Consider the following 10,882-nt stretch of genomic DNA (forward strand, 5'->3'; position numbering starts at 1 on the left):
GGCAAGTTTGCAAACTGGATCCAAAATTGACTTTCAAATTTAAAGAAAGGTTGATGATGAAGGGTTGCACTTGTGATTAGAAGCCGGTCACTCAGTGGTGTAACACAGGGATCGGTGCTGGGATCTTTGCTGTTATCATTTAAGACTTGGATGTGAATGCAGACGATATAATTGGTAATTTTGCAGATAACATGAAAATTGGTGATGCTGAGGAGGATGGTCTCAAACTACAGTCCAATAGTGATCAGCTGGTAAACTGGGCCGGAGCAATGGTGGATGGAATTTAATTCTGATAAGTGCAAGGTGATGCATTTTGGGAGGTCTAATAAGGGAAAGGCATACAGTGTATAGTAGGTCTCAGAAATTTTGAGGAACAAACAGACCTTGGTGTACAAGTCCACAGATTCCTGAAGGTGTCAGTACAGGCAGATAGGGTGGCGAAGGTGGCATAAAGGATGCTTGTCTTTGTTAGTCAGAGAATAGAATACAGTAGCAAGGAAATCTAGTTGCAAAGGCCACAGAATACTGTGCACAGTTCTGTCGATAGTGCTGAAGAGGAGGCAGAGGAGATTCATCAGGTTGTTACCTGGGATGGAAAGTCTCAGTTATTAGGAGAGACTGGATAGGCTGGGTTTGTTTTCCCTGTAGCAGAAGAGGCTGAGTGGAGATATTATTTAGTCTACCTCAATCAGAAGATATAGTTAGAGTAGATTATGAGAATCTTTTCCCCATAGCAGACGTGTCTAAGACTACAGGGCACAAATTTAAGGCGAGTAAGTGGTTTAGAAAGAATCTAAGGAAAACTTTTTTTCAACAAGGTGGCAGAAATATGCAATGTGCTGTTGAGAGGATGGCAAAGGCAGATACTCTTGCAACATTTAAGGAGCATCTGGACAAGCATTTAAAATGCAACGGCAAAGCAGACTATGGACCAAGGGCAGACAAACAGGATTAGTGTAGTTTGGTATTTGCTGTCCAGCATAGACAACAGCCTGAAAGATCCATGCTGTATGACTCCCTCCATTAGTAATAACTGATGCTATCCAACTGTCCTCGTTTGTTTTTTTGTCCACATGGAAAACGCACACTAACTTTCTGTTCTCAAGCTACACATTAGTTCAGGGCATTTTAAGTTTAGATGCAGAATAAGGCATCAAGCCAAAAGCAAAGGCTGCTAAAATTCTCCCATTCTCATCAAACCCAGAATTTTCTGTATCATTCAGAATACTTTAAAAGAAAAAAAAATACAGGAATTACATTTTGCAAAAAGGAGATTGTGTTAAAAAAAGGTTAACAAACATAAAAAAGCACAACATTAATTTAGTCCCTTATATACCTATTTAAGTCATACGACAATTCCTCACCAAAAATTAAAATAAATTAGAACATTTCAGTTGGATGGCTAGGTGGGGGATGATCACAAGAAGAGGATCACAGAGGAGGAAAAGAACCAGATTTTGTGCTCATGCATCCAATCAAATGCTCTCTACTTGGATGTGTACATATGCAGATGTCAGCTGTAGACAAAAATCAAACTCAGTTATGAAGTCCTCACTGTTGAAGCAGCCTGCTAACATTGACTGTTTTGGTTCATATTTGAAGAAAGCTGATTTGGGTTCTGATTTGGCACTGGACGCTTGCCAAAACACACGTAACTATACCCAAGTATAAGGCACCCCCATAGGACAAGAGAAGAAATAGCCCAAATAAACTAGCCCCCCAGCTTAGAGCTTGTCATTTGATTCATGTTAAGCAAAAAGTCATTTCTCCGAGCAATCTATCTAATATATGAAATTACATATTTGCCATAACAGTGTGCTGCACGTACTCCATTCATCTGTTATTACAGTGAATAATGCTCCTCAAAGCCTGGTAATTCAACCAACCAGGATTACGACTGGATCAAGCAACGAAGTAGTTTACGCATCCTGTTGCTAATATATCTACAACCGATTCTACCCGTATAGTTGTGAAATAGTCTAAAAAGGCAGGGCAGGTGACTGAGGTGTGAGTGGGTGAGCACTTTGGGGCCAGAAACCATAATTCTATTAGTTTTAAAATAGTAATGAAAAAGGGGAGGCCAGATCTAAAAGTTGAAGTTCTAAATTGGAGAAAGGCCAATTTTGACAGTATTAGACAAGAACTTTCAAAAGCTGATTGGGGGCAGATGTTCGCAGGTAAAGGGACGGCTGGAAAATGAGAAGCCTTCAGAAATGAGATGACAGACCAGAGAAAGTATATTCCTGTCAGGGTGAAAGAAAATGCTGGTAGGTGTAGGGAATGCTGGATGACCAAAGAAACACAGGGTTTCGTTAAGAAAAGGAAAGAAGCATGTGTAAGGTATAGACAGGATAGATCGAGTGAATCCTCAGAGTATAAAGGCAGGAGGAGTATACTTAAGAGGGAAATCAGGAGGGCAATAAGAGGACATGAGATAGTTTTGCCAAATAGAATTAAGGAGAATCCTAAGGGTTTTTACAAATACATAAAGGACAAAAAGGTAACTAGCAAGAGAATAGGGCCCCTCAAAGATCAGCAAGGCAGCCTTTGTGTGTAGCCACAGAAAATGGGGGTAGATACTAAATGTGGAAAAGGATATGGAAATAGATGGTGACACCTTGCAAAATGTCCATATTACAGAGGAGGAAGTGCTGGATGTCCTGAAACGCATAAAGGTGGATAAGTCCCCAGGCCTGATCAGGTGTACACGAATACTCTGTGAGAAGCTAGAGAAGTGATTGCTGGGCCTCTTGCTGAGATGTTTGTATCATCGACAGTCACAGGTGAGGTGCTCGAAGACTGGAGGTTGGCTAATGTGGTGCCACTGTTTAAGAAAGGAGGTAAGGCCAAGCCAGGAAACTGTAGACCAGTGAGCCTGACCTCAGTGGTGGGCAAGTTGTTGGAGGGAATCCTGAGGGACAGGATGTACATGTATTTGGAAAGGCATGGACTGAGAGTTAGTCAACATGGCTTTGTCTGTGAGAAGTCATGTCTCACAAACTTGACTGGGGTTTTGAAGTAACAAAGAAGATTAATGAGGGCAGAGCGGATGTGATCTATATGGACTTCAGTAAGGCATTTGACAAGGTTCCCCATGGATACTGACTAGCAAGGTTAGATCTCATGGAATACAGAGAGAACTAGCCACTTGGATACAAAACCGGCTCTAAGGTAGAAGACAGAGTGTAATGGTGGAGGGTTGCTTTTCAGACTGGAGACCTGTGACTAGTAGAGTACCACAATGACCCATGCTGGGCCAACTACTTTTCATCATTTATATACATGATTTAGATGTGAGCATAAGAGGCATAGTTAGTAAGTTTGCAGATGACACCAAAAGTGGGCAACAAAGGTTACAATGGAATCTTGACCAGATGGGCCAATGGCAGATGGAGTTTAATTCAGATAAATGTGAGTGTTGCATTTTGGGAAAGCTAATCTTAGCAGGACTTATACACTTAATGGTAAGGTCCTAGGGAGTGTTGCTGAACAAAGAGTCCTTGGAATGCAGGTTCATAGCTCCTTGAAAGCGAAGTCGCAGGTAGATGGGATAGTGAAGAATGCGTTTGGTATGCTTTCCTTTATTGGTCAGAGTATTGAGTACAGGAGTTGGAAGGTCATGTTGCAGCTGTACAGGACATTGGTTAGGCCACTGTTGGAATATTGCATGCAATTCTGGTCTCCTTCCTATCAGAAAGATGTTGTGAAACTTGAAAGGGTTCAGAAAAGAGTTACAAGGATGTTGTCAGGATTGGAAGATTTGAACTACAAGGAGAGGTTGAATAAGCTAGGGCTGTTTTTCCTGTAGCGTCGGAGGCTGAGGGGTTACCTTATAGAGGTTTATAAAATCATCAGGGGCATGGATAGGATCAATACACAAAGTCTCTTCCCTGGGGCAGGGAGTCCAGAACTAGAGGGCATAGGTTTAGGGTGAGAGAGGAAAGATATAAAAGAAACCTAAGGAGCAACGTTTTCATGCAGAGGGTGGTAAGTGTATGGAATGAGCTGCCAGAGGAAGTGGTGGAGGCTGGTACAATTGCAACATTTAAAAGGTATCTGGATGGGTATATGAATAGGAAGGGTTTGGAGGGATATGGGCCAAGTGTTGGCAGGTGGGACTAGATTGGATTGGGATATCTGGTTGGCATGGACGAGTTGGACCAAAGGGTCTGTCTCCATGCTGTACATCTCTATGACTGAGTCTAATTTAACTTTCCAACTTTAGATACAATTTGAACTGTCAGACTGAAAATTGGAGCTCTTTTTAAGAAGCATTTCTTGTCAGAAAATGACAACCCTTGTGGAATATGGTCAAAGTAACAGGATGTTTGTGCAATACGCACACCAGCTACATCACGCAGGAATTCCATATTGGAGGCCACCATGTACTGTTATAGCAGAATGATGATGCTGTCACTTCCCATCTATGGAGAACTCAGTTCAAAACAAATAACTATCAGAAGGGAGGCACCGAACATGATAAACAGAGTGATTTAGTTCTTTAAAAAATACAGATTAAAATGCTGCAATCCAACTTACAAAGCCAAAAATACCCAACAGGAAACACAGATTTTACTTCTCCAATATGGACCAACAAAGCACGAGGCTCGGCAAGGTGTTCGGCCATAATTCATGATGTTCAAAAAAAAGTGAGACAATCTAACTGTCCACAAGTTCACTTTGAAAAAAATGTGAAACTGACTTTAGATTTAATTACTCATTTTTCAATTCACTCTCTTCAAATATTCCTTTGAAAATTTTTCTGAATGACATGACTAGAAACTTGACAGACACCAGAGTCAGAGTCATACAGCGTGAAACAGACCTTATACTCCAAGTCATCCACACCGAGCATGCTCCTAAACTAAATCTGTCCCACTTGACTGAATGGGCCATATCCCTCCAAACCTTTCCTATTCACAGATCTATCCAAATGCCTTTTAACTGTTGTAACTGTACCTGCATCCACCACTTCCTCAGGCAGTTCATTCCATACACAAACCATTCTGTAAAACTAGTTGCCCCTCACATCTTTTTAAAATTTTCGCCTCTCACCTTAAAAATATGCCCGCTAGTTTTGAAATTATCCACATGAGGGCAAAGATCCTTGCTACTCATTATTTCCCTTATGATTTCAAACACATGTGGTCACCCTCAACCTCCTATACTCATTTGACAAAGATCCCAGCCTATTCTTCGAACTCAAACCCTCCATTATTCCTGGCAACATCCCGCTCAATCTTTTCTGAACCCTCTCCAATTTAAAACATGCTTCTTATAGCAGGGCGATAGGACTGTACACATACTCCAGACGAGGCCTCCCCCTACCAAACTTCAATATGACATCCCAACTTCTATACACAAATAAAGGTCTGAGTGAGGAAAGGCAAACGTGCTAAATGCCTTCTTAAATCACCCTGTGAAGCCAATTTCAAGGAATCATGCACTTGAAGCCCTGGGTCTTCCTGTCTGGCAACACTATACACAGTCGTACCATTAACTGTATAGTCTTGTCCTTGTTTGTTTTACCAAAATGCAATACCTCACATTTATCCAAATTAAATCCCATCTGCCACTCCTCAGCCCATTGACCCAATTGATCAAAATCTCTTCGGAAACTTAAATAACCTTCATCACTTTCCATTATACCATCAATTTTGACATAATCTGCAAATTTACTAACCATGCCTCCTATCTTCTCATCCAAATCATTTATAATTGGTGACAAACAAAAGCAGATCCAAACCAGATCCCTACGGAACAACGGCCATAGGTCTCCAGGCCGAAAAACAACCTTGTGCCACCACCCTCTTTCTCCTATCATCAAGGAAATTTTGTTTCCAATTGACAAGCTCAACATGAATCCCACATTATCTAATTTTACTACTTAGTCAACTATGCGGAACCTTGTCAAAAAGTTTTACTGAAGTCAATACAGACAATGTCTATTGCTCTGGCCTCAATCGTTTCAGGTACTTCCTCAAAAAAACAACAAATCTGAGAGACACTATTTCCTTCAAACAACAGATTACTGTAAAGCCTAGCAAAATATGCATTTACATTTCTCTTTTTCCTTTATTAGAACTATTCATCTTTATGGCTTGTTTTGCCTTGATCTGCACTGCATTCTTAAAACATTCAAGCACAAGGATTTGACAGTCTTAGCTGCCAACTTCCGTTACACAAGGAGGACAACAGCAGAAAATAAAAGTTTGACCTCAGGAAGAAATCTAAGAATTTCAAAAATATGTTTTTATATTGAACTGTTAACATTTTATTTTTAAAAAAGTAATGATACATCATGACAAACTAAAAAGAATAGCAGAGAGACAACACTGGCCCAAGAATCAGGCTACAAAATTCCTTCAGGCATGACCAAAAAAAGCTTCCTTATTCAAATCAGGAAATTAAGGCAATGTTACAATTAGCACTACTCCAATTCACACTGCAATTTTTGTTTGGACATAAAAATATAAATTTACATTTGGTTGACTGATTAAGTGCTTGTCACCACCTAACAAGTTGGCTTACTTGACTAGTTGGAGTGATTTTATTATGTCTGAACTAAAGATTACATCCAAGTTTCTCCCTGAATATTGCTCCTGCTGCTCAAGCACGCAAAGACCCGCAAGCCGCAGTTATTCAAAATCACATAAAATGTTATTTTCGATTGGCAAATTCACATTGTTGTAAGCCCCAAATCTCACAAAATAAACTTAAAGAAAGGCTGCTGTGACTTCAAAACATATACCATCAGTTTAAACACTGGACTGTCACTAGTGTGTCCCAGTACGATGGTTTCCTCCCCCACTCCATCCATTTTGAGCAGGAAATTTGTAATGGGAAACTCCCAGTTGCACACAATTAAAAGATATCTTTACCACAAACTCCCCCAAGTGGAAAGGGTTTGGGCAATTATTGGTATATTTTGTTGTGTTTATATTTAAGTACAAGCTTTGTTCTTGAGCATGCCCACAATGATTAAAAATTCCATGGAATCTGAAACATCACTGTTCACAATCAATGGTCCTCTCAGAGATAATGGTGGTCAGCATTTAAAGCTGCTTCCAGACAGTTTGACGAAACAACAGATGACATGGACATGGAGTACAAATCAAGTTGCCATGCTTTTGTCAGAATTGACATTATCTTTGAAGGTGTGTTTAAAGACACACCGAAATTGAGACAAAGTTAAAAATCACACAGCACCAGGTTATAGTCCAAAAGGTTTATTTGGAAGCACTAGCTTTCAGAGCACTGCTCCTTCATCTGTTCCAAAGCTCGTGCCTCCAAATAAACCTGTTGGACTATAACCTGATGTTGTTGATTTTGTACACCCCAGTCCAACACCAGCACCTCCAAATCAGAAACTGATACACTACAGTATCTGTAGTTTCAAATGTGCTTACTCCCACAGTAATGACAACAAATTATGGCAGCATGGTGGTTCAGCAGTTAACACTGCTGCCTCACAGTACAGTTGGGTTTTAATTCCAGCCCTGGTGACTATATGTAAGGAATTTGCATGTTCTCCATGTATCTACCTGTGTTTCCGCCAGTGCTCCACTTTCCTCCTACAATCCAAAGATGAGCAGGCTAGGTGCATTAGGCCCGGTAAATGCCAGGTTATAGGGATAGGGTAGGGGTGGAATGCTTTTCGGAAGGTCAGTGCAGGCTCAATTTGAAAAAAAGTCAAGGCGGACACTGGACTGCTCAAATCAAATGTTGAAAATCTTCAAATTCTTATTTGAACTAACTACTCGGATTACTAACTCCTGTCTAAAATACAATGAAGATTTCAAAAGCTTGATCGTCACAGATCTAATGTTTTGTGATGATACAGAATTGCAGCAATCTAGAACTTCAGTGTAGCATGCACCTTAATTCATCACCTGAAAACTGTATGCAACTTCCAAACGGAGTAAAAGTTGGAAGCATAAGCAAAAAGAGATGCATAAATATTGGAAGGGGAAGGAATTGGAAGTGAAATATAGATAAGAATGTACTGAAATACATAATATTTATGTTGTGTCAAAAACATTTAGAATACATTTGTTCAAATACACTGCATTCCAAACATATTTCTCCCCCCCCACCCCTTTATCTGGGAGTATTATTGGATCACAAAGTTCTCATTCCACTCAGTTATTCATGTATTTAGCTAAACATCTGTTCCTCTCATTGGACAGCACAAATATTCAGCTCAACTTTCTCATTAACACAAAACATGAAGGTGTACACAGCTTCACAACATTTCAAATCTTGGCACCAATTTACTACATTTCAACAGGATCAATGAGGACAGCTTCAGAACCACCTTGTGGGTTCCCAAACTTCTGACAGTTTTCTCATTCACATATTTGTTAATGACAACAAACCAAGCATCACTTCCAACATTCCAATCAATTTCAGCAGTTTTCATCTACCAATACTGTTGGTAGAAGGATCCCGAATGCAATCATAAATCTTGTGCCAACTTTACTGAGCAGAACAAGTATGGAAGTTTGTTTAGTCCTCTGTCTCTGCTCACAGTTCCTTAACCCATCTTTTCTATTAAAGATAACCAGCACATCCCACTTGCTTTAAAAATATTTGCGCTGTTTGAGTTTATTTTTTAAATTGATTTATTTGCACAAATTACTCGTCAAGAGCAGCTGGTAAACACACAAATATGACTGAAGTTACTTCTGCTGTCTTAAGATCCTCTGACACAACCATTGATTTCTGATAAATTATTAAAATTCAGTATTACAAAAGAATATTCCTTATATAAAGCAGTACCTCAACAACATGTTTTCATTAAATATGAACTGTGAAATCAAACATATTTCATGAATTATCTCAGTTCTTCAGCCGTGAAACATTTCATAGAATAGGGAAGCCCTTTCCGGGAATATCTGTTTTCATTGGAAACTCCAACCAGGAAGTGGTTGAATAGGATGCAACTGCTTCTACAACCCTGCGAATGTATGCATGCAGTGCTGGAGCACATTTGCACCAACAAATGAAGGATGTGGGCAAACAGCACCCTAGCTTAGCCCAGCAGCCAAACTATCAGGTTTTCCTACCCAAGTGGAAACCCCCAAAACACGGTTGTGGTTTTTTTTTAAAAAAACGATATTTTAATTAACACAGCCAAGTTCCAAAATGTGTAACTCCTGAAAGAAAATAACCAAACCGTGCTAGGTGTATGCTCTTCACAAGTCCTAAACTAATGTTTATTTTTCTTTATAGGGATCCGATTTGCGAAGTCGGACTAAGTTATAAAACATTTCCATTATTTGAAGGTTTGTTGTTATGAATGATTCACTTGTGATCACTATAATAGGTGCTCAACGCTTTATTCTTATGTAATAATCGCACATGTAATCAAGAGGATTAATAATTTAATAAGGTTAAGGTTAACCTGAAAAAAGAAAACAATCAAGCAATATGCGTTTCTTTTTTTAAAAAAAAAGGGGTCTTCGCATTTCCTTCCTGGTGGAAAGCAATACGTAAATACACTACATCTAACTTTGCCCTTTACGTTTAAACAGCATCCTCGCAAACTCGGAAAAATACAACATGCTCTGCTACCTGTTACCACCTTTTCCAGCAAATATTTAAAGCAAAATAAATTAACCAGCCCTCTATTTACGGCCAGCAAGGAGGAAGCGGCACATGGGAGAAATCATGTGTACAGACTAACAGTTTACACCCCCAACTCTTCCAAAAATCTGGAGGGTTTTTTTTCCGCAAAACAAAAACTGAAATTTGAAACAAGCGGTCGAGGAGTTTCTTCCCCAAGATTAAAAAGAAAAAAAGGACTAACCGTTATAATTAAAAGTCAGAAGATGAAACGAGGCGAGATCGGTCTCCCAAAATCCAGACGGTTTTAAGAGGTTTTACTGGTTTAAGTCATGGGGAGGGGGGATGGTTGGATAATCTCCCCCACCCCCAAAGCTGCCTCCAGACAAAGTCGGGCCTGGGTGGGAGACAATGCCCGGCCTGGCCTGGCCAGAGCAGGCCTCACACCGCCATCTCCCCCCTCACTCGCTTTCAGCCCGCCCCAGGGCCGGACACAGAAGGGGGTGGGGGGCAGGGTAAGGCGGGGGGTCAGGCTGAGGGAGAGTGAGCTCCAGCCCCACCACAGGCCTTTGGGGGGGGGGGGTCTGTGGAGCCGAGAGACGGGCGTTGACGCAGCAGCAATGGAGCCCGGGCCTCGCTTCCCCCCACCCCACCCCCACAACCCCGGGGCTCGGGCCGCACACTCATTCCGGGTCTAAACCCACCGCCAGAGCGGAGCAAAAATACAAATATACAGCACGCCGACTGAACAATATCAGAGCGATCCGCGCCCCACACACTCACCGATCACCCCATGTATGTGTGCAGCGACGGAAAAGGGCCCCGAAACCACTGAAGAGGGAAGAAAAAAAAATGATCCCGAGAAGCAGTCTCTGCCTCCTCCTCCCAGTCCTGAGTAACCAGGAACCTGCTCCCCCTCACCAGCGGAAACCACAGCCTGGTATTGTGGGTAAGTCAAAGACCCAGCCCTGCCTTCTTCAACTCAATCCCACACACAAATACAGCAGTCCCTGCCTCCTTCAACTCACTCATACACACATATAAATACAGCAGTCCCTTCTTCCTTCAACTCAAGCACACACACAAATGCAACAGTCCCTGACTCCTTCAACTCAATCACACATGCACAAATACAAAGTCCCTGCCTTCTTCAACTCAGTCACACACGCATAACTACAACAGTTCCTGCCTCCTTCAATTCAGTCACACTCACACACAAATACAACAGTCCCTGCCTCCTTCAAATCAATCTCACAAACAAATACAAAAATCCCTGCCTCCATCAACTCAATCACACACACACATATACAATAGT

General features: G+C 41.1%; 1 protein-coding gene across 1 annotated transcript in view; it reads right to left on the minus strand.

Annotated features, from left to right (window-relative positions):
- The window catches only part of LOC132822949 (zinc finger and BTB domain-containing protein 46-like), a 93,529-nt gene extending 83,035 nt beyond the window's left edge, over window positions 1-10,494 (minus strand). Inside the window, exon 1 of the mRNA XM_060836386.1 lies at window positions 10,351-10,494. The gene's annotated coding sequence lies outside the window, so the exon portion shown is untranslated. The remainder of the gene's footprint in view (window positions 1-10,350) is intronic.
- Between the last annotated feature and the right edge of the window lie 388 nt (window positions 10,495-10,882).

Source organism: Hemiscyllium ocellatum, chromosome 15 (genome assembly GCF_020745735.1).
Source record: "Hemiscyllium ocellatum isolate sHemOce1 chromosome 15, sHemOce1.pat.X.cur, whole genome shotgun sequence".
In the NCBI taxonomy this organism is placed as follows: domain Eukaryota; kingdom Metazoa; phylum Chordata; class Chondrichthyes; order Orectolobiformes; family Hemiscylliidae; genus Hemiscyllium; species Hemiscyllium ocellatum.